The sequence below is a fragment of the Taeniopygia guttata genome, chromosome 3 (assembly GCF_048771995.1).
Source record: "Taeniopygia guttata chromosome 3, bTaeGut7.mat, whole genome shotgun sequence".
Taxonomy (NCBI): domain Eukaryota; kingdom Metazoa; phylum Chordata; class Aves; order Passeriformes; family Estrildidae; genus Taeniopygia; species Taeniopygia guttata.
In genome coordinates, this window is record NC_133027.1 from 73,926,446 (window position 1) to 73,945,635 (window position 19,190).

The following is a 19,190-nucleotide window of genomic DNA, read 5'->3' on the forward strand; positions in this document are numbered from 1 at the left end:
CTGATGTGTTACACAGAGCAAAAGCATAGTCCCAAATGTGGGATCCTCCTACCTCAGTCAGAAGCTTTGGCTGCTCAGCTGATTTAATTTTGTATCTGAAAATATTATTAGCGGTAATAAATTTGTCCGCCCTATTGGAAATCCACCCAGTGAACCTTTACTCTCCTTTGTAATGGGATGGAAAAGGATGGGGAAGGGCTAAAGTCCTAAAAAAAATACGGCACCAGAGAGCTGCAGAAAGTACAAGGCACCAGTCATGTGAGAAGAATGTTTACTGTCATCCCAAGGGGGTGATGTAAGAAACACCAGTTGAAAGGATTCAAACAGAAACAGACACACACACACACACACACACCACTGCGTTGCCGATCTAATGAAAAATCAATACCAAACAATGAGGCAGTGGCTTCTTTGCACACCACATCTCTGCACAAGAGAGATCAAACTCAATCCTTACCATGGAAACACAGAGCAGATGCCTGGGTCTAAACCTCAGGCAGATGGCACAGAATAGTGAGCTGTAGGAGGTAAATAGCAAAAAGCCTGCATAATTCTGCAGGCTGACTTGTGGTGTTCCCTTCACAGGTGACATTTGCAGAGCACACACTGAGGTGCAGTTTTTTTTTGGGGTGTAAAAATGCAGGGATTTGGAGCTGTGTATTCACTGGGGTTTGTATTTTGCTAAAGAAAGATGTGTATGAATGCAAAGTATTCTAGCTTTGAATTTCTTCTCCATGCTCATGTCCCTCTGACACATTCACATTCACGTTTGTGACAAGTGATCATACATGTGAAAAAAAGTGAAGAAGATCCTCCAGAGTGATAATTTTACTGTAGTACTAGGTAAATATTTAAATTCACAACTAGTCTAGAAATTGTAATTATGCCATGCAATTTTACAGGCAGAAATAAATCTGCACTTCAGAAGCAGACCCTGTCTTCAGAGCAGTGGTGGCATTCAAAAAATGAGGTTGTTGCTTCTCTACCTGGCAGGAGGCCACAGGCTGTCCTGAGCCTCCCTGGGCATGCAAGACCATGAGCTACTTGTGGGAGCTTCCTGCAGGCCCACAGAGCCCGCTGGGCTGCAGTGCTGCCAGGCAAATCTCTCTGCCCTCGATAAAGGAACAGCCTCTTCCCCTTTTGCACTTCTCCTTAGCTCTTTTTCTTTTTCTTGTGAGAGGCCAGGGAGGTCCAGGCCGTGCTCTGGTGGCTGGGAGGGCAGAGAAACACTGATGAGCCCTGCAGGTGAGCTGTCAAAGCGGCCACAGCAGCATTGCTGATGCCTCACTTTGAAGGGGGTGATCTTCTTCATTACACACATGGCTGCTGCTTTCAGCCATATTTTCCTTTTGGGTCTGGGATTCTGGTTTTGTTTTTTCTTTTTTTTTTTTTTTTATGAAAGAAGAAAAGAAAGAGACATGTAAGTTTGCAAGATATGTGTAATATCTGGCATGTGGAGGGTGAAGATGGCTTGGTTCTGATGAAATGTCTTTTGTTTGACAAATTGCAGACTACCATTGGGCTACCATTGGGCTGCTCCAAACTCTATCTTTTCAGTAAAACATGCTTGGACAGGTTTGCCCACATCTGTTGAAAGGAAACATTTTATTCCCAATAATTTTTATCTATTTTTCATATTGCAAGAGGGACTATTTTTGTAGACTAGCTTTTTTTACTTTGCTGGGTGTCAAACTTCTTCATTTGCATAGAGATGGGGTGAGTTAAGAATCTGCTGTTGTCAATGGATACTTTTGAAGCTGGGATCAGAGCACCAGTTAGTCAGATATGCAGTCTCTCAGCAAAAAAACAGTTATCAGTGTCTCTGGTTATTAGATAACTTGGTGACCTGATATTTCTTCTTTTAACAGCAGCAGTGTTGTGATATTCTGCTTTCTAAACTGGGGAATGTTAAAAATGGGTGTAAGAAAACGGAGATTGCAGTATTTCTTTCGGAGGGCAATCTCCTTTCTTTGATTAACAAATACCTGCTGAAAAAACTAGTGACATTTCTAATGAAATGTGAATGTTGCCTAATTGAACTACATCCCAAATCCGTGTGACACTCCATATCTTTTCAGTTCATGGCTAGCACCAAGTTCTCCAGAGAGGGCATAAATAACTTTGGGGAAGATTGGTGTCTTAGCTAGCAGTTAAAAGCTAGCTAAGACCTAAAACACGTTTTAACTTTTTCCTTTTATCTGTCCTAGTAACTTGAATTAATTCTCCAGACTCATCTTAATGTTTGATTGTAGATCAGGCAAAATACAAACTGGTAAATCTTTCTATCACCAGAAAACATATAGTGGTTCTTGGACAGAAACAGAGCTTTCCTGCTCCAAGGATATTAGGGTAAATGTCCCCCTTACTTCCCTGAGAGTAGGAACCCATAGTGAGGCTTCAGTAGGTAGAAAATTTTGCTTTAAAACAAATTTATTGAATTGAGGATGCATTCTCATAATGGGGTTAAACATGAACATACTCTTGTGCTGATCAAACTCTGGGGCATGTGTGCTAAAACCAGCTCTAATAAGTTGTTCTTCTCTGAAGGACAAAGTTCCCCCTTCCATACCTAACAAAGTAAATGATGGCCCTTTCTTCTGTATTGTCATATATTAAACTGAAATAATAATTACTTGTTGCAGTAGGAATGTCAAAGATCTTGCCTGGTTATGTCCATTTGGCAGAGAGCACCTTTGTTTATGCCAGGCTCAGAGAAATGACTGAACTCATATCTTTTGATTGAACATTTTGCACACCAGAGTTTTCCTAGGACAGCATAAATCATCCAGAAAATAGTAACGTTATGCTAAGATACAAATCATCATATAATAAAACTGTCTGTCTCAATTTTTTTTTCAATTTACTTGATCAAGTTCTGATTTTGTCAGCTAATGTTCTGTTCTCAGACTTTGAGGCATTTGAGTCCTTGTATGACAGGTGATCTTAGCAAAAAGCTTTTTACTGATATGAGATTTGCTTGATAAAATCTCACTTTGTGATCAGATTTTCTTTTTTATTTAATTTAAAACTGTTATTTTTATTCTTGGTGCTAAACTGGTTCTGGGAATCTTTGAATCCAACTAAGTTACTCAACTAAGAGAACTAAGTTACTCTTCAGCTGTAGGTTTTGACACTTGATGGTTTCTAACTTTGTTTGTGGGCAGTTTGTGGTGAATAAATGTTTGAATGCCATCCTCTTGCAATTCTGCTGGCTTCTGAACCTAACTTTGATGCTCTGGAAAGATAAATCAGTGGCCAGGTCATGTTTCTGCCTGATAAACAGACAAAGACCTCAAGAAGGGCATTACTTGGATACATAGAGACTAGGTGACCCAGTCTAGTGATGTTTTGGGCTGCTGGCACCACAAACATGAAATTCCCAAACTTGACCCTGACTGGATACACACTTTATTAGTCATTCTGTAGTAGCTGTCAGCTCCTGAGACAGTCAGGAAATCTCTTTGCAAGGCTGAAACCAGCCCAAGTGAGTTTTGGGGTAGGAGGAATGGGGGTAAGATTTGAAGAATGTGCAAAGAAAGTATCCTTTCTTGATGTCATTTTGTCGTAAGTAGAAACAGATGTCTGGGTAAAGACTGTCTATTTTAAATCTTGCAAACAGGGATTTTACTTTGAACTTTTCAGGAAAAAGCAGAGAACCACTGATAGTTTTTACACCAAGGAAAAAAAATTGGTTTTTAGTTTCAGATCCCCAAAGCCATCACACATCAATAGCTGGGAATCACTGTTATTGCAGAACCTTATACCAGGGTAAGGAAGCTTGTCATTTTGGCACAGAAAGACCTCTCATATCCCTCTCCAGCTTCCTTCCTGCATTGTTTCTATAAACCAAGGAGGAACTGACCCTCCATACAGTCCACCTTGAGCTGCTCATTGCCTCTCCCTGCTTCCTCTCTGCCTCCCCACATTGTGATGATGCTTTTTTTTTCCTTATGATTTGTCTCTGATCACTGTGATATAGGGACTTGATGCTTTATGGATCAGTGGGAGATGTATGTGAATAGGCACGCTGACATTCCCTGTGCTGCTATAAAGAGTCAGCCTGAATCAGACTGAGCATAAAAGGAAACTCTTACAATCTGGGACTCCTCTCCTCTTCTGAAGATGGATTTCTGAAAATGGACTTTTAAAAAAATGTTTTTTACAACAAAGTAGCAGCTTGGTGATGCAGTCCAAGCTGACACCCGAATTTCTGGTAAAATTTGTCCACATAATGCCTCAGGTTTTGGACAGTAGTATATAACAGTTTACTAGTAGTTTGTGAGCAGAAGCCCTAAGATATTTCTGAGAAAAAAAAATGTATATTTGTATGGCCAAATAAGGCAAATGAATGCATCTTTTTGTTGCTGTAAATTGTGGAAAAATTGCTGTGATATTTGGGAACTGGTGAATATATTGCCTTGGACCGTCATTACAGGCAGTCAGGAGAGAGGAATGTGCAGGCAGCAGGAAATCTCCACTGTTGTGTAAACCTAGCTGCCCTAGCTGTCCTGCTTGGCCTCAGGCATGAGTGGTGAGTGATGCTCTGAGGAGTTAAATGCTAAGTTGCAATAGCAAAATCTACTGGCCATGGATTTCATGCTGTGCTTCAGGCTGCTGGATTCCCTGTCAGCTGTAAAGGCATTCCAAGCCCTAGAGGTTTCATGGGCAGGTCTTCACTGCTCCATGGCAAGAGTTCCTTGGGAAAACAGGAGGGAAGCGTGGTGACCTCAAGCATTGCAAATGACCAATGGTCTTGAGCTTTGTATGTTGTAGGCAGCAAGGGGCAACTATGTCGACCATGGCTCTCTCAGTGACAACCACAGCCTAGGCAAGCTGGCCCCTTGCTCACTGCAGACTGATGATTTCATCTCTTCTTTCTGTCTTGCTCATTTTCTCAGGCTTCAGCTCTTTGTAGCCAGATCTCTGGAGTTTTTTTACACTATCTTAGGATTCTTTTAAAATGTCTCTATTCCCCCAAACCAAAATTGTCCAATTATCCTAGAAAGAAAGCCTCTCTAAACATGCCCATCAAGATGAATCTATCACACAGAAAAATAAATTTCAAGTAGGATGGATGCACATACCCTTGGGTAGAATAAACTTCTATATTATTAGCTTGTGTTTCAAATGATAGGGTCAGAATGCATGCCGAGCCACTAAATAATTTGGTTTCCGGAAGCTTCTCTGGATTAGGACATAGTAATTCTAGTAGCTGTATATTATGTAATGTAAATACTGAAAAGCCAGCCCCACAGGATGGAAAATACCCCATGAGTTTATTGTGGCTTTTCTCCCTTTAATATTTGTTTTTCCTTTTGCTACTTAGAAGTACATGGAGTTCCTTTCCTTACTGAACTGAAAACAGAGAGTAATTGTGGTATTCTTTCAGGTGTTTGGAGATATAGTTAAGGGCTGTAAGGGGCTGTTTTCTTCTTCCTCAGTGCAGCCACCACTTCACATTTCTGTCCAAGCAAAATGGAAAATACAACACAGACTATTCCAAAATCTGAAAAAGATTTTTTCCCTCCCAATAACTGCAGTTTTATTAAAAGATCAGTTTACATGCTGCTACATTTATTAGAACTTTGACTCCTAGCCCCATAAAACTACATGAAAAAACATGGCAGTCAGACCACAGGCACATCTACCTTCTGAAAAAGTAGAGCTGTGCTTGGGTATGTGGAAATTGTTTGGCAACACATAAGAAAACCAGAAACTGCCATTGTGCAAGCTGATGGTTTTCTTGGCATATAGGTGCCCTCCAGACAGGATGGTTTTATGGTATAGTCTTGAGCAGTGATTCAGTGTGGGAATTCTTCATGATGTTTTTTTATAGCTTTATATCACTGCCTTTCAGCAAGTCGCGTCCATAGATCTCCAGTCTGGAACCCCAAAGCAAATATCACACATTAAGCACCACCTGAGAAAAGTCTGACCAAAAAGTCTGGATGTGTCCCCCAGCCACACTGGGGAAAAGAAGAGATCGAGTCTGGCTCTGTGGCACCATTCATTGGCCTTAGCCATGAGCTCACTGTCTCCTTACATCTCCTGACTATAAAAAAGAGGCAAGCATGGTCCCCTACAGACAATTCCCCTCCCACACCCTCTTGACTTCTCTCAAGGGAGAATATTTGTTCATTTAAAGGCATGTTGTGAATTAGGAGGCATAGATAACCTCTCCAACTTTTACCAATTTTGGAGAGCTCAGAGCTGGATCTACAGTATAAGATAGGGTTTAGATTATATATTAATAAAGTAATGTAAGTACTGGATGCACTTTGCATGTATACATTCAGTTTATTTAATCTTTAATCAAATTGAAAACCAGAATATGGACACACATGCATAGTCATCATTCGGCACTTACTTTTGTCACTTGCCACAGGCTCCATCCTCAGTAAATCTCCATGAATTTCCACTTGTCCCAGTCTGATACTAGCTTCTCCCAGCTTCTCAGTACTGCTGTTGAAGCCTGGTCATTCCCATTTCCCCGTCTTAACTTCCCAGGACAGCCACAGCAGATATAAGTGTTTCAACTGTTTTCATATCCTATTGCCTCACTGTATCATCTATCACCCCCATTTTCAGTTTTACTTTCATTCATTCAGCTCTTCTGTTAATTTAATTCCTTTCTCTTCATTCTCCCTCCCAGAGCACACACCCGTAACATGATCCTCACGCTGTTCTTAGCTGTGTTCCCATGTCCTTTTCTCCCACACCTCCAGTTCTCTTGCTCCTCAGATCCATCCTCTTTGCAACCTCAGCTTGTATCACGGCCTGATGAGGATCCTTAGTGAAAAATGAAAAAGCATAAGGAATGACTGATGTGCCAGGGCTCAGCAGGGAGCTGTGTGGAGCTGTGCCTGCCTCACTAGATGGCACTGCAGAATAGCCTGGCAGCGGCTCCGGGGGCTTTGATAGTGAGAGGCTCCAGGAAGGCTTTGCCTGTGGTGGGGCAGCACACAGTTGAATCCACAAAAGGGCCTGGCTGGAGTCTGAGCAGCTTAAGCTGCTGCACGGGTGGAGGTGTGTCTAGGAGCAGGGAGAAGGTTTCTATCATCCCAAACTGAAATTTGAAAGAGAAATTTCCAAAAGGTTTTCCAACTTAAAGAGCTGACAACCCTAAAAGAGGACAAACAAGCATCTGAGGGTGTTTGTGGTCAAGAAAGGTGCGGAGAACCCTGATAATGATCTTCACATTCTGACTACAGGAAATAATGCATTATGGGCTCTTACAAGCACTTATTACATGTCTTGTATTCCACATTCTCCTGTTGAGAGATCAGTGAGCCAAAGACCTCTCCCAGATTTCTTTTTTGTGGAACTGAGAATGAATTCAACTTAGAAGAGAGAGAGATGGAGAGATTACATATGTTTAGACTGAAACTGAGCCAGCAAATAGGAAACATCTGTCCCCAGGGACTGAAAGGGAGCGCAAAGTATTTCCCAAATACTCCAAACACTCCAAACACATAACTCAAGGCACAGTATATGTTTGAGTCCTTAACAGGTGAGAAAACCTGTGCATCTCCACAGGATCCCACGTTGTTCCCACAGAGGGGAACAAACAAAGGAGACAATGGAGAGAGGTATTTTTATTTATTTTCTTATTGATCCTTTGTTGGAAAGTCAGGAATGAGCATCAGCTCCCTCCTTGGTGGCCTGATCATCTGGCTCATCTATCAGTGTGCTGCAAAGCTGCTACAAAAAAATGCATTTATTCTTCCACAGTCAGGCTCATATTTTGGCTCCATGGCTGTGAATCCACTGCCATTCTCAGTCCAAAAATACAGAGCACTACATAAAGTGACCCATATTTAGTGGCAATGTGGGGGAGCTGATATCATAGCCTGACAATATTTGAAATGACCTGCATTCAACACAGCCTGTGAGTTGGGCTGGTTTCGGGCAGAGGAGATGGCTTCATCAGTAGTATGAACTGGGTGGGTGCTACCCTGGAATAAAACACTATCTGTGGCCTGTTTTTCTTCTGCTGGTTGGGATTCCTCATGTAGCAGCTTTGCTTAGGGACCTTCTAAGATGCCCTCTCTTGCCGACAGTGCCATGCAGGGAAGAACACAATAAATTAACTTTGCCTAGTTCTACAGTAAAGCCAGCATCAGCTTCTTTTCAGAATAAAAAGGACAGATTTTTTTTCCGTTAACTGTAGTCATGCTAAAGCCTCCAGAGCTAGAGACTTCATCTGGCCTTCAGTCTTAATAATGCTGTGAACAAACACTCTGTGCTAGTAAAGACTTTCCCAGGTGCAGCTTTTCCTGGAAGTGTACCTAACCTGGGGAGTGAGCACTCATTCCCCAAACCTTGTTCACATCTCTGTAGGCATTGCAGCTGCCTCCTTCAGGGGGAGGTGGCAGTGGGAAGTGGTTCCTTCTTGCTCCTCTGTCTCTGGTCTAGCAGCTGGAGGCTGTTGGCTGGCCTGACAAGCCTTGCCTGGTCTGTGTGTGGTCGGTGTGCTGCCATGGGAGCCCCTGGCAGGACAGGGGGGGGCATCCTGAGTGTGATGCTCTGCTGTAGATTTTTGCTTCATGACCTCCAATCCCAGACATGCCCATGTCCTGCCTTTCCCTGGTTCAAGTTAAGCTTCCCCAAAATGACATCACTGGCCTAAAAAACTTGAACTTCAAATAAACTCCCTTGGGTTTGCTTTACTGCCCTTTCATCTTTTGAAACTTAAGTTTTAACTACATCAAATTCTTCAGCTTTTCTCTAAAAGCAACTATTAGGGTGAAAAACTTTGTGGTAAAAATAAATTCACACCCTGTGTCTGTAAGGCTTGAAATAAGCACCAACATTTGTGACATGAAAGGAAAGTTCCTTAACTCACAATAAAAGGTTATAATCTGGCAGAGTTATCACAGCAAGACTAACATGTGGCTGTTTTCATTCAGAAGCATAGATCCTGGTGCCCAGCAAACTCAAACTAAGCATTCCCAAAGCTGTGTAGATTTTCTGATGCTGAGACATCATTCTACGCTATGGATACATCAGCTGGTTTGTTGTGGGAGCCAAATCATTGCTGACCCTTTGTAGTGTGGCCAGAGAGTACGGGCCTGAGGTCTGGAACAATTGAAAGAGTCTCAGGTGATGCAGATAAGGCTGCTCTGGTGTTGTTCCTTTTTGTTTTGTTGAAATTCATTACCTTAGTTCAAAATATTAATTAATTAATATTAATTTAATAATTCATTTATCAGCTTTACTTTTTATTTCCCCACGGGCCATAAATATTCTAACATTATTTGAGGTAATGTTGTCAGTACAACATAGTAGCACATTCTAGGGGGGTTGCTGCTTGATTTTCCCTTGAGGGCTAAACCAGTCTAGCAGCATTTTGACTGCTATAGGCAGCATTATTTGCACTGTGTGCTCCTGTTCTTGAAGAGGCACAGTGGGAGAGTAAGCAGATAAACCTCCCTAGCTCGGGGGATTGAACAAGAATCTGATTGCCAAAGCATAGCTCTGTCTTCAGTTTGCAGCTTATTTCATGGGGTAAGTAATTTTTAACCTAGGCAAAGCCTTCATGGAAGACAGTGCACTTTCAGGTGTCATACAGAACCAACTGAGGACCAGAGAAGACATATCAACCAGCAGATTGATCAATATTTTCTTTTTATTCCCTGCAGAAAGTCAAGATGACTCACATGTTGCTCTGTATCTGTACAGCTGAGGTGGGCTTTTGTAGCAACCTGTAGAGAATACCAGGTGTTCGCAGCTTCTGAAGAAAGGATTTTATTTCCTCCTTTCACAGTGCCAAAATTGTGCTAGGCACGTACCACACTGCCTCAAGATTAATGAGGTTCATACCTGCTGTGCCTTCTTAGCACAGTAACCTCCAGTTATTTCTCAGGGGTGAAATGGATACTTTTGGAATAAAAGAGAAAAAAAGTCTACTGAAAGGCTAATTCAGTACTGAGAAATTCAGGTGTTCAGGGCAAAATAAAGGTAACTCCACATGAAGAAAATTCTGGGACATCTGGCAATCATCCATTGTGAGTTTTCATGGTTGCTTGCCAAAAAATCACATAAGATGTGGGCCGGTGTTAGCATTAAAAAGAATGTCAGACGATCTGAACTCCACAAAACTGGCAGATGCACAGTGGGCTTGTCAGCAGAAATTAAAATGGAACTGCTTCTGATAGTGATGTAAAAACCAATTACTTAGGGCTCTTGTTCACTATATTTATTATTGTAGTAATGCTATATATGGAGCGTGACACAGGGTGTGGGCTCTCTTCTCTTCCGCTTCTTCACTGCTCAGGTTGTTTCTGTCTTTGCAGGGAATAAGGGTGCCATAACCCAGGCTGACACAAGTTCTTTCCACCAAGGAGCTTCAGGGCTCAGAAGCTCATGGCTTGTTTGTCTGCAGGTCAGGAGCGCAGCCCTGGCCCTTCAACAGATGTGCTCCTGGAGTTCTCAGGTGCAAGTAGAGTCCCTGTCTGCCAATGCAGTGTAGTGTCAGCCTGTGAACAGCCATGCATTTCTCAATTAATTTCCAGATACTCCTTGCAAATGGTTTCAATTTTTCCTAGGTGTGCTTCTGAGAACAGCCAGCCCTGAACAGCTACATGATTAGAATATATTTACAAGGAAGAAGAGGAAGAAGTAAACATGTTGTTCTAAGCATTAGAAACAAGGAGGAGCAGCCTACCTCCTGAGAGATGCCTGACTCATGCTTTCACAGCTGTGAATAATTTTTTTTCCCAGCCTCTTTTGTATCACTGAAAAATCCCTCCTGCCTGTCAGGGAAAGGCTCAAGCTGAAGTTGGTCCCCACCTGATTCTCCTCACCAGCTAGATCCATCCAGAGCTGGCCTAGGATTCAAGCCAACATGTAGTATGCACAGCTTGATTTTGTAGGGAGTTCAGATTTCAGTGTAAGCATAACACCTGTTTTAATGTAATGTGGCAGAGCACATGGAGTTCTCTCCCATGTGTGTTGAATATCAATATCAGTATTTTGTCTATACTGCTTAAACTGCATGTATGCTTTTTACAGTAAGCCCTGGTTGTGTATACTGACATAGATCTAGTGATGACTTTTTTCTTAGTGAGCAATACAGATTTTCCGTTTATAGAGGCAATAATTTACTGCCTGTTTTGTGGGTGGTTTTTTTTGTTTTTGTTTTTGTTTTTGTTTTTTTTTAAGGTACTCAAGAATTCCTTCATGTCTAGTTTGTCAGTCCATGGGGTCCTGCTTGACTCTCACCCTGTAATCAGAAAGCATGGCTGGGAGTGATGGGCTCGCAGGTGACAATTGGCAATAGATATTAGGGTTTGCAGGCTGCACAGGAAACACTCTTTTACTTCAGAGCAGCAGGAGAAAGCAGACAGACAGTCTCAGAACCCATGTCTCAAGTCCTGTATTTAATTTGTTATGCTGAGGTCAGGGAGTGATTTGTTGTTGCATATGAGATAATTATCAACAGGACAAGGAGGTAACGAAATGCAAAACAAAATTCCCAGTCCTGGAAATCTTATCACTTAGCTCACAAGCCAGACCTCATGGAATCCCCAGAAGGGGAAGCAGCTATACTGGCAGAAAGGAGCCTGTGTTCTTACATACCATTTTTATTTTCAAACATAAATAGACTGCAAAAGAATGAAAGCAATCAGCTCCACTGCTGTGACCAGCTTCTAGGCATGAACTCTTACCCGTGCTGTCTGCATCCAGCAGCCGTCGTTCAGCTGCAGTGCTTTGCAGCAGGACTAGCAGAAATCACCCTTTGTACCCAGGGACCCCAAGTCAGGGCTCCTCCTCCAGAACTCTCTATGGAAACTGAGAGCTCTTCTCTCTGTCGCTGCCAGAAAGCCGGCTCTGAAAAACAGCATTCACTTTGGTAGCTCTCACCTACTGCACCAAAGCAGAGTCCCAGAGAGCAGTTGCAGTTTTCCCAAGTAGCAAATGCCCTGGAGAAGTTGTGTTGGAAAGGAGACTCTGTTTTTTACCCAGCCTGTGTAACCCTTTTGAAATCTATGCTCTCCACTAAATACCAGCAGAGCAGAGTCTACACCCACAGCAGTGGGGAACAGTGTTAATCACTGCACTGATCTAAATAGAGATGTGCTGGTAAGATGAATTCAGATTTCTTCTATTCCTCCAAAACAAGATATCAAAAATGTCTACAGTGATATTCACTTCAATTTACACCTCTCTCAGTATAAGCAGAAATTTGTCTGATAGAGCCCAGAGCATCAGGATTCATTTAACCAAGTTAGTGCTTGATTTTGTGCCCTTCTAAGGAGTGGAGAGGTGCAACACCATGCCAGTAACATCTTTGTTTCCCCACCATTTATCTCCAGATAGGCAGAGGAGAGGATCTGGCAAGAAGCAGAGGACAGGTAACAGCTGCAGAGACAAAGCAGCTCTCATGATGGTGGGAATACCTCTCTGTCACATCAATTCCACCAGCAGGGTGGAGAGAAGAGTGAGAGGAAATTCCTTGTCCAGCTTCCAGCACTCACTAATACCCATCTCTGCAGGAATGGGGCAGAGTCTGGCCCTCAATAAATGGGTTCCTTAGGGATGAAAGGTGCTGTAAAAGCGCGACGACAAGCACGCAATACTTGTTGCTCTCTTTTTCCCCTTCCCTTGATCATTTGTGGATTTGGCTAGTTGGATCTGTGCTGTTACTCTGTCGGGATTCAGAGAGCAAGCAGCAATGAATTTCTCACTGCTACTGCTCCAGTCCTAATAGCAAACAGCTGAGCAAAGAATGAAGTCCCGGCTGAAAAACAAACAGAGCTTTCCCTGCCCTTGCCTCGGCTGTTGCTGGAGCAGCAGCAGCTTCAGTGTTATTGTAAGTCCCTGGTGTTCAATGCCAGTTCTGGGGCTCTAAGTGTGGTTATATTTAGCCTGTCGCCACTCTATTGCTGGGGAATGGTCCAGACTGTACTGCCTTTTTCTGGATAGGTAGAGCCCAAATTGCAAGCCAGGATTAGTCAAATTCATTTTTAAGGTAGTTTCCCACATTCTATTTTACCAAACAGAAAAATCATGTGGTTCAGAGAAAACAAAGCAGAGTTTAATTGGAACTGTATTTGCATTATTTTTGATTGGTTTTTCGTAGCTGATAATTTTCTGAAGAGGTAAAGGGAACTTCTTTTTTTCTTTTTTTGAAGCAGTCAAACGTTTTAGCATGACTTACTTTATCTGAGCAGAGTGAAAGTTGGCTGATTTGTTTTTAACTCTCGGCTTCATCAGCTTCTTGGGCTGCTCCACAGTAGTTGAAGTTATGCCAGCATTTCCATTATAACATTCCCCTCTCTTATTTTCAGGGGTTTCATACTTGGCTGTAAAAATTTTCTCTAGGATAAAATTTTGGCACCTGAAGTTCCACTCCAGGTGTGACTTCTTAAAATCATCATGAGCCAAACCCTGAAATTAGTTTCTACTTAGTCTTCAGTCACTGGCATGCAGCTGTATGCTCACTTCAAGAGAGCTCAGCAATAGAAATTATAGGCTACATATTAAAGGAAGGTTGCTTTTCCTTAATGGAAAGTGGACTAGAATGAATATACAAATGTTTGTGAGATATACAGCTGTTGAACTGAGGGTGTACAATCACCTAGATTTTCTAAAGGGCTCATGGAGATGCCATTAGCTTTTTTCCCACAAACCTCATAGCCGTGTTGGGTAGCTCTACACAAAGTGAATGTCTCGCTTTATGATTTCCACAGCTCTTGGCAAAATGCAGGAGGGAAGGTTGCCCAGGGGCTGGGTTTCTGCAGTCCTTCATTCTGTTTCTCCAAGGCCAATCTGGGCTACAATCTGTATTTCACAGCCCACCTTGTGGTGCATGCCTATCTGCATGCTGGGAGAGAGCACTGTGTCCCTGCTCTCCTTACATTGTCTCCTGGCGCTGAAACAACAAATTTCTCCCTCAGAGAGAGGCCACAAGCCTGGGGTGATCCTGGTTGAATCCAGCTACCCCCATGGGGTATAATGCTATTTCATTTCAACGCTCTCGTGGATATCTGTGGGACCATAGTGCAAGTACCTAAGGGCTAAGTACTTAAGAGGAATTAATGATCATATAGGGATGTGTAACAGCCTGCAATGCACAGCTCTGGTCCCAGCAGGAGCTGGACTTCTACTGCTGTTCAAAACAGAGAAATAGCAACTTGTTTTCTTTATTTTCTCACAAGAAGAATGTGTCCTCATGTCCAGACCAGAGAGCAGCACTCTTGTGTCTTGTAAAGTATCCAGGAGTCACAGAAGGAAACCTCTTTTGACCAGCTTGCAATGCTCTGAAACCAGGTGTTCTAAGACTGGGAGCTAGAGCCAGTCTGCCTCAATCCTTGGGCAGGCTCAGCAAAAGAACAGACAACGTCAAGAAAACTATGCTGACACTTCCATAGATGATCTGTAAATTTCCTGTGTCTCCATCCATGTAACATTTGATTCCAATTAGCATAAAGAAAGCCACAGACTAGTCTGTCCTGCAAAGTTGCCTTGCAAAATAAGACTGAGTCTGCCTGCCAAGGCCCATGGAGAAGTGACAAGGCAGCTTATCCTTCCAAAGTCAAAGAGAGAAAGAGAGAGAGAGTATCCAACAGCTCTCTCATCTCCAACATACACCCTTCTTTAAAAAGAGTGGTTAAAATTTGGGTTCTTATACCTTGTTAGAGCAGCTGTCCAGTTGCCTGCTCCTATGCTGGTCTATACAGACTATTTCAGAACCTGTGTCTATGTTAAATAACATAAGACCATAAGGAGGAATGTGCAGTGAAGAATATAAAAATAAATGAAGTCATACCTTTCCTTTATATTGCCTAAGTTCTTCTTATAGGCCCCAACAGCTTGTGGCTTACAAACCTTCTCCTTGTAGATGGAGCCTTTGTATTGATGATTCTTGACATCTTTTTCTTTCATTAGTTTGGTCAACTTTGAACTCATATAACCTTTGCAACAGTTCCACAGATCAATTAAACATTATGTGGAAAAATTGCCACCCTTTCTTTGCTCTTACTGCACTGTCACTTAGAGTTCCTTGTAGTTGGAGCAAGAGTGAGCAGTGTACTTGCACATGAGGAGTAGGAGTAGATGTTTGGAAGGCATAGTTGCCTGCTTCTGCTTAGATTGGTGAACTTCCACTTATGAATTTCAGGAAGCCTCTGAATAAACATTATATAGGATTAACTAACTCAAGAAAATTTTGTGTTGTGGTGCTGTGCTCAAAAATACTTCAAAATAACTAAATGGCACTTCTAAAAATATTCCTGGTTTGAGAAGAGAAATGAAAAAGCCAAAGGTATAATTACAAGGGAGTAATGGACAGCTAGGCCCTTGCTGCTTTTTTCTCCTATTCTACACAGTGGCTTTGGAATAGATCAGAGGGGCAAGTGTTGGTTGTCACAGCCCAAAAGAATGTTTGCCAAGTATCCTTCCCTGGGGATTATAATTTCAAAGAAAATAGATTCTTTGGCTCTGCTAATCACTGTTGTGGTTATCTAACCCTTGTACTTTAAAGATGCAACAACTGCAATCATTCAGAGGCAATTTGGATCTATGTCTTTATGTAAACATTTTATATCACCTGCTAACACTTTTCCATAACCTCATACTTTCCATAGTTGTGTCTTTCTTGTGAGGGAAAAGAAATCTCTTTCTCCACCCACACTACTACCACATATACCAGCTGACATCAGACAGCAGCTGTTTCTAGTTTCAGTGAAAAATATAATGAAAACCACAATGTCTAATGTGGTATGCAAAAAAAAAAAAAAAAGAAAAAGAAAAAAGAAAAAAAAAAAAAGAAAAGTGTTGTTCCAAATGACCCAGAGGTATGAGCATTTTTAGAAGGAAAACGTCCTCTTCCAATCAGCTTTCCCTGAAATATTCATATGCCATCACTTCCAGTTTATGACCATTTCTACTTATGGCGCTGGTCATTTGTCCAGTTGAGTTGGGGAAAAAGCTGCAACAGAGGAAATTCAAAGGCTTTGTGCCTGTTTTTTTCTATATGGTACCTAGAAATCTTACTGAGTGCACAAAAATATAATGCTAACATGTTTGTATTCCACCTGACAGACCACATTCCAGCAACAGGGCAATTTTGGGAATGTTACTCTGCTGACATCTTTTTTCCGTACTTACGGATTTCCTTTCCTCTTTGAGATTTATTCCTCTTTGTCAAAAAAATAAAGTCTAACATTAATTCTTCTTAATGCTCAGTTGGTATCTTCAGAGAATGGTTGTCATATTTCCTTTTTTTGTTGTTCTTGAATAGGAATGGATATTTGTGGAGGTCAGTGTATTCCACTTCCTTCAGTTTGTTCACATGCCCTTTTTACAAGGAGCCAGAATCTCCTTGTTAGTCTTTAAAGTCTTCCTCTGGAGGACTCTAAATCAAACCAGCTGCAATGACTTACAAATTGTCTGAAGGATGCCATCTTTGCCATGATATTTATGAGCCTGATCTTTAGTACTGATGGAAAGTATCAAGTTCCCCTCATACACACCTTAATTGCACAAGCTTCTTTTATTCCTTTAATCACAAAATGTAATGTATGTAAAATTAAAGGAAAAATATATAGAGTTGCTCAAATTTCAACGTTAGAAAAGCACAAGAAAAAAGATCTGTGCTCCTGGGGTCATATTTGCAGCCCCACCTTCAATTCTAGCTATATCTAATGTAAACTGAGAATCAAAGCACTGGTGTGTCAGCCAGATGAGGGTGGAGTATGCCGTGTGCTAATCTTTAATGTACACACAGATGAAAATTGAGTTTGTGCTCTTTTTTTGGTACTTTGTTTTGTACAAAGAAACCCTGAAAACTTTTGTTTAAGAATTCATTTGAAAAAGTTAATTACTTAAATTTTCAGATGTTTATGTGGAAGAATGGAACAGAGTGAGTCTCGTGAGTAGGCTTCTCCAGAGTAATAGCAGTGGCATATATCTTAATGTAGCAGTAATATAGTTTCTAGTGAGCATATTTTACAAGTTTTTGACAGACTAAACAAACACACTTTTCTACCTGTGTTTTATCTCATGAATGAAGAATCTTTTGCTCTGGGGAAATAACTTTAGGATTTTCCTGTACATACTAGACATAAGGAACCTGCATCTGCCTTTTTGTAATGAATAGATGAAATATTACAGGAAATTCAAAGAATTCAAAATAACCTCAGCCAGAAAGTTATAAATATAGTGCATATTTGAACATGTAGAACATTCATTAAATACTAATGATGATAATAATGCCTGAAAAATGACTTGAAAAAGAACACAAAATCTCTTGTGAAACACAGTTCTTCCAGCAAAGGAAACATTCCTTTGGTGGTCACATCAATCCGGTTCTTTGCAAAGGCACATAATACATCATGGCTGGCTGTCTCCTCAGGAACGCCTTGGGAACAGGGTCAGAGGGGTGTTGAAGAGGTCAGGAGAGAGGTGTTATGTTTCTGCTACATATAAAGAAATTTTGCACAATTCTTGCCAGATTAAGGGCACTTCTGTCTAAAATTGGCAGTTTCATCACATCAGGAACACCTCTAAATCCCTATTGTAAAAATAAGTGAAAACCTTTTCCCTACCCTTAGGCAAAGAGTTTCACTAGCACTGTTTGAAGGAAAGAACGGCTCTTAAGTTCAACCAGCCCTGAAATCTGAAGAAGGCAATATTCAAGGCTGCCCCAAAGGGTTTGATGAATAATTTGCCCCTTTATTTATTTTTTTATGTAAGCAGCTCTCTAAACCACTGTTACCAGTGGTTATGAGCATTTCATACTTTCTCCCTGAGTTTCAAGAGAAAAAAGGTTTATTCTATGCAGCTAAACAGAGAGGGAAGGGAAATATGCATACTGTAGCTCTGAAATCCCCTGGCTGATATTTCTATTACCTGTGAAATTGCCTTTTATTGCAATGTCTAGCCTGGAAAAATTCTGGAACATCTTATGTTATTCTTTTTATAGTTCTTTGAACAGAAGCAACTGGATCAAGCATCACAATTGAATACAGCTTCAAAACCCTCTCTCTCCCTCACTCATGCTTTTGAAAATTGGCTACCATTGGCAAGAGAATGTCAATTATTTCCTCTCTGGGATGAGGCTCAGGGTAGGAGACTGTATATATATTAACAAAAAAGAATCCCAAAAATTCAAACCCAAGTAAGCATCTTGTTGGGGGCATGTCTGTGGCACTTGGGTATAGCTACATCAGTGATCAGAGTTACTCCTGCCTCTGGAGCCTCACGGCCAGCACAACTCTTAGTGTCAGTGTGGAGAAATGTTTCTCATGTATTACAACTCTACGTGAGTAGGAAATCACCACATCTTCTTATAGAATCATAGAATGCTCAGAGGTTGGAATGGACCATAAAGATCATTTAGTCCCAACCCCTCCTGCGATGGGCAGGGACACCTCCCATTAGACCAGGTTGCTCAGGGCCTTACCCAACCTTGCCTCCAACACTGCCAGGGTTGGAGCATCCTCAATTTTCCTGGGCATCCTGTTCTGGTGCCTAAATTTTCCCTCACTCAGCCTATACTCATTAATCTTTGTCTCTCTAGTTTGTGATGAAGAGTCCCTCTCCAACTTCCCTACATCCCCCATCAGATTCTGGAAGGCTGCAGTGAGGTCTCCACGCAACCTTCTCTTCTCCAGGCTGTACAGACCCCACTTACTCAGACTCTTTGTAGGAGAGGTGCTTCATCCTCTTACCAACTTCGTGGTCTCTTCTGGAGCTGCTCCAACAGTTCCATACCCTTCTTATGTTGAGAACACCAGAGCTATCCTGCATTTAGCATTACAGTGTTTGAATTTTTAAGTGACCAAAAGTTAGACTAATTCCACTTCTTTTCCCGAAGGCACTGACTACTCTTGTCTGTACCTCCAGTTTTAACCTTTCCTATGTCCATGCAGCTTTCTTAATATGTTTATATTGATAGTGGGAGTAGGGTAGGATAAGGGAGTTTTAAGTTTGTAGAGGGGGTTAGTAACAATCAAAAACACTATTAACACACTACTGTGTGACACCTGGGAGATGTGACAAATTTCACAGCGCTCACCGGGATCCCATTTCTCTCAGTAGTTTACCAGTACAGAGTAGCAAAAGTCACTTTGATTTTGGAATGTAGCATATGGTATGGCAGAGTTTGAAACTCAGTGAACTGAAATGCTGACATATTAGCTTCTCCCTCCACTCCTCTCCCACTCCATCCTCCCAGGGCATAT

At 41.6% G+C, this 19,190-nt stretch overlaps 1 long non-coding RNA gene across 2 annotated transcripts in view; it reads right to left on the bottom strand.

Moving 5' to 3' along the window:
* LOC115494388 (uncharacterized) overlaps positions 1-6,879 on the bottom strand; it is a 124,705-nt gene extending 117,826 nt beyond the window's left edge. For both annotated transcript variants that reach the window (XR_003959394.4, XR_012055131.1), the window contains exon 1: positions 6,368-6,879. This is a non-coding gene — a long non-coding RNA (uncharacterized lncRNA). The remainder of the gene's footprint in view (positions 1-6,367) is intronic.
* Positions 6,880-19,190: the final 12,311 nt, after the last annotated feature.